Source organism: Gavialis gangeticus, unplaced genomic scaffold, assembly GCF_001723915.1.
Source record: "Gavialis gangeticus isolate Ggan-Ray unplaced genomic scaffold, GavGan_comp1, whole genome shotgun sequence".
Lineage (NCBI taxonomy): Eukaryota > Metazoa > Chordata > Crocodylia > Gavialidae > Gavialis > Gavialis gangeticus.
This window is the reverse complement of record NW_017729025.1, coordinates 137,711,238-137,716,493: the sequence shown is the minus strand read 5'-3', so window position 1 is coordinate 137,716,493 and position 5,256 is coordinate 137,711,238.

The window sequence follows — 5,256 nt, the reverse complement described above, 5'->3', positions numbered from 1 at the left end:
TGGTATCATACATTTGCTAATACAAGCAGCATAATACCTTAGAATACATACATGATGATTTAAAGTGTGGTTTCTTAAGCTAGGGGTCATGATAGTAATGTGTTTGGTAGGGTGGTTGTTGGAGCATGTAAGTCTGGAAAGGAGTGAAGGTGTTTGTGAAGAGTGCAAAGTGAAGGCTTCATGGCTGGTTGTGGAGATCTCTTGGTAAATGGCTGTTATGGCTGAGTGAATCTGTACACTGCTTCAAATTTTCCAGCAAGCCAAACAGAAGTTAATAAAGCCTTACTGAACTGGGAGCTTCCTGGTTTGTGGATGGCTATTTTAGCTGTTTGACTGGCAATCTCCTTGTGGCTGTTCCAGTAGGAGCTAAAGTGATCTGGAAAAGGGTCTTTTATGCAATAATAGGCAAGAAACAACCTAGGATCTAGCATTTAATTGAAATATCTAAACTCATGAGGAGAAGTAGAACTTCAGTGTTTGTTATTAGGAAGTGTATTAAAAAAAAAAAAAAAAAAAGGATATCTAGGTCAACAGCAAGTTTAATAATTACTTTTCTTTTAGTTCGTAGGTTAATCGTTTAAAGGCACTTTTCTTTGAAAAAAACTCCAAATCCAGGAATAATAATAATAAAAGAACACCAGATGCCAGAAAGCAAAATTGTATACAAATTGCACAGGATCTAGATTTTCAGGCCCCTGCAGCTAAATTACACTATTTTCTATACATTTGTTAGAACATTTGTTTCTGTTTGTGGATTTTAGTACGATGCAATGAATAGTTGATAATCTGCTGGTTGGATGCTGAATATGTTGGCTTGTGTGTGATGGAATGGCCAGTGAAGATTAATCAGTTATATAGATGGACTATGATTTTTAGTATGCTCATTCACAAACTTCCTCTCTCAACATGGTGTGAACACAAGTAGAACAAGATTGTATTTTTCAGATGCATGCAGTGATGTCTAATGCCAGGTTTTCAGACTGTCCTTTTTGTCTTAGGCACTGTAAGGTAAGTTATACTGGATGCATGCCATCTGGGCATACTGTCAAAGGCTACATTTGAACGTAGACTCTGGGATTATAAGATTGCTATGCCCTTATGTTACGAGGACTAGAATTTTGGCCTCTCAGATGCTAAATTACTAGAGATAAGCTGTTACAGTCTTCCTGTTAGCACTTAAACCCAGGTGTTAAGCATTTAACACCTACAGATACTCTAGTCAGCAATACACACGTACCTATAACACTTGCACAACAGGATGCATAATAGCATGAAAAATATGAGCTTAAAGATAAGAAGGCTTCTTCATTATTTTACAAGAAAACAAAAGAAGAAGCGCTCTGTTGAGGTCCCTTCAGGACACCCCAGATCTTCTAGATTATGCTGTAGGACCTCAATGTTTAGGTTTCACTGAAATATTGTGCTCCTCTAGGGAAATACCGTTCAGCTGAATGACACACAGAGCAAGCATTAACTCATTGTGGGAAGAGTGTAAAGTTTTGATTTTTTTTTTTCCCGTTTGCTTTTCATTCCAATTCAGGGAGCTGAGGAAACAGCCAAGGAGAACTCATTTCTTCCCCCAGAGGACCAGGTAGGTCTCTTTCCCTTTCCGATTCCAATAATTCATTTCCAATTTGCTGCACAGGTTGTCAGTTTAAAATAGCAATTTTTCTGTAATGCATCATTATTAATTGTAGTCTGAAGGAAACTAGAATGATGCTTTGTCTGTATGTGCGCGCGCGTGCACACACGTGCACACACACACACACTAATATCATAAATCCAGATATCAAAAATCCAGAATTCTCAAAAATCCAGCACATTGGGGAGTAGCAGTGGCTGGTCCCAGAGCAGTGGAGTGGAAAGCTTGCATGTGGCGGCTACTGCTGCCATCTACTGCTCTGCATCCAGCCGCTGCTTCGGGACTGGCAGCCGCTACCCCCCACCCCTTGGTTTTCCAAGACTGGCTGCTGCTCCAGTTTCAAAAATCTAGAATTTTCAAATTTCCAGCAGGTGCTCGGTCCTTGTACTGTACACCCAGAAAAGCTCGCCGGCTAAGTTTGCAGATGACACCAAGTTATGGGGGAGTATGGCCATGCAGAAGATAAGTTGCAGATGTAGGTGGACCCGGACAGGCTGGAGAGTTGGGCGGACCGGACCTAGATGAAGTTCAACACTCAGAAGTGTAAGGTGCTCCATCTGGGGGCAAACAATCCCCAACATCCCTACAGGCTTGGTGGCAACAATCTGACTTGCACCATGGCCAAAAGGGACCTAGGGGTAGTGATCGACCATCGCATGAACATGAGCCAGCAATGCAATCCTGTGGCCAGCAGGGCAAACAACATGCTGGCATGCATTAACCATTGCATCTCATGCAAAAACTAAGGAAGTGGTACTCCCACTGTACTCCGCACTGGTGAGACCACAGCTGGAGTACTGCTCCAGTTCTGGGTGCTGCACTTCCACAAGGATGTGGAAAAACTTGAGAGGGTCCAGGGAAGAGCCACCCCTATGATCCAGGACTTGCAAGACGAGCCATATGAGGAGAGGCTGAGGGACTTGGGCCTCTTTTGCCCACAGAAAAAGGGAGGCTGAGAGGGGACTTGATAACGGCTTACCGCTCCATCACGGGAGTACATCAAGAACTCAGTGAACAGCTGTTCACTAGGGTACCCTTGGGGAGGATCTGAAGCAATGGATACAAACTCCTGGAATTCCACTTCAGGCTCAAGTTCAGGAAAAACTCCTTCCCAGTCAGGGTGTCCAGACTGTGGAATAAACTCCCTCCAGTGGTGGTGCAGTCACCTACCCTGGAAATCTTCAAAAGGAGACTGGACAGTCACCTCGCTGGGGTCACTTGACCCCAGTTGTCTTTTCCTGCCTACTGCTGGGGGACTGGACCCGATGATCTACAAGGTCCCTTCCAGCCTCTAACAAGCTATGAATTTATGAGGTTATGCTGTATGTGTGTGTGTATAATATATGTATATATATATATATATATATGTATACACACACACACTAGCAAAATGCCTGTCAAGAATGATGGGGGAGGAGGGGAGGCAGGGACAGAGGCCTGTGTTGAGGGGGCCTGGCTCAGGCTGGGGCTGCTCCCCCCATCCCCTGCCACTTTGGGCCGGGGCCATTCCCACCGTCCCCTTTGAGCCAGAGCTGGGACCATGGTGGCAGTCGTAACAGTGGCCATGGCAGGGCGCAGCCACCAGTAACGCTCCCTTTCCTCCCTCCCTTCTTCCCCTCTTCCCTGCCACCTCCCCCCCTGCCAGCTGTTGTTGGGCCCCTGGCTCTAAGGAGCAGGGTGGGGGGAGTGGGGGGAAGGGTGAGGTCAGTGCTGCTGGCTTTACCCCCTGGCTCTGGCCCCAGTCCCCGCTGTTATGGCAGCACTCTGCTGTGTGGGGTGGGGTGAGGCCAGCGCTGAGCGGCCAGCACCCCATGCCCCTGCTGCCTCCTAGGAGCAGGCCCTCAACCCCCCAGCTCTATCCCCTCCGTCATGGCGGCGCTTCAGTCCCTGTCATCCCCCTCTGCCTCCAAGGAGCAGGGTGGGGGGGTGAGGCCAGCTCTGCCAGTCTGGTTCCCCCCCCCCCCCCCGGCTCTGTCCCTTCAGTCCCTGCTGTCATGGCGGCGCTCCGCCATGTGTTTCTGTCCAGCACACTCTGATTGGCTGCCAAGGCAACCAATCAGAGTGCTAATAAAGCGTTACGGACAAACAGACTAAGGTTTTTATAATATTAGAATGATATATGTGGCTTAATATGTCACCCGTGCTCAAGAAAGATTAATTCAAACTGGAAAACTGGAACATGTGTAGAAAAGGGCTGCATGAATGATTTGGGGAACAGAGAGCCTGTCTTTTATATAAAAGGCAGGGCAGATTTGTACCTTGTAGACTAGGCAAGGTGTAGGTATAATACTTCATGGGCTGAAGCTCACTTCATCAGGTGCTATGAAAACACATGCACAAAGCAGTGTGTAAGAAGGGAGAGAGAAATTTATGAGGGGAGACTAAATAAGCATTACTTGTTTAACCTAGTCAAACAAACCCTGAAAGAGGCTATGAGAGCTACCTAAAACTAACTTAGGTGTATAAACTCAAGGAGGGAGAAGCTAAAGAACAATACTTTAACAATACTAGCAAATAAGAACAAAGAGAATGAATGTATGAGTCATATTGCCTCTTTCTCTGGATAGAATCCATGTAAAAAGATGAAGAAGCTAATTTATAATTGCTGTGATGATCTAGATGAGGCCAAATGGATTTGGGACAAGCCAATTTACTATTTTTACCCTGCGCTCAACTCAGCAACTGAAGTGCTGCAAGGCGTGAGTTCATAGTAAAAATTCAAATTTAAAGTGAAAAACACATTCGCTGCTTCTTACTTTCAGTAGCGCAATAAACCTAACACAGTGCTGGGAGTGCGCGTTGGACTCTATTCCAGCCTAGATCTTATCAAAACCAGAAATTTCAATCAGTTCCAACTGTAGATGACTGAGAAGCCCAAGCATGGGTGAGAAGAACATTTGGCCTGCAGAATCTTTATTATTAGAGGTGATGGATGACCAAGAGTCCAGCTTGACTTTCGGATCCTTGACCATGCTGCAAGCTGGCATTTAGGAAAAACGTTTTATCTGTAAGCAGGTAGATTTAACGATGGAGTCACTGACAAGCAAGAAACACAAGAACCCAAGGGCGACTGGTAGGGGGTACACGTGGGTGCACGTGCACCTCCTGAGTCTGGTGCATGCCTTGCACAAAGGTGCCACTGTCGCTGTCGGCGCTCGCCACCCCTCTGCTGACACTGCCAGCAGCGTCTGCAGGCGGTCCATAATCATCACTGGGCGCTGCTGCTGCTGCCAGCAGTGCCTGTGGGTGTTGCTACCCCCCGCATCCCCCACCGTTGACAGTGCTGGCGGTGTCTGTGGGAGCTCCCAGCTTACCACTGCCACACTCCTGCTGGCACAGTCCCGCCGCCGCCAGCACAGCCGTGCCCCTCCAGCCACCCGGGGCACTTGCCATTCCTGCAAGAACCTCGTGATGCTGCTTTGAAAATTACTTTTCCTCATCAACCTTTTACTTTAAATTGCTCGCTCCTGTCCATTAGGTGTAAAATCTCCTCCCCCCACCCCGCCCTCAGGTCAAAATTATTACAGCCCTTCCAGTTTGGCAGGTCAGAGTCCTTATACTGATTTTACAGACAGGCAAAATAAAAGGGAAAAGTTTTGGATAATTTTATAAAG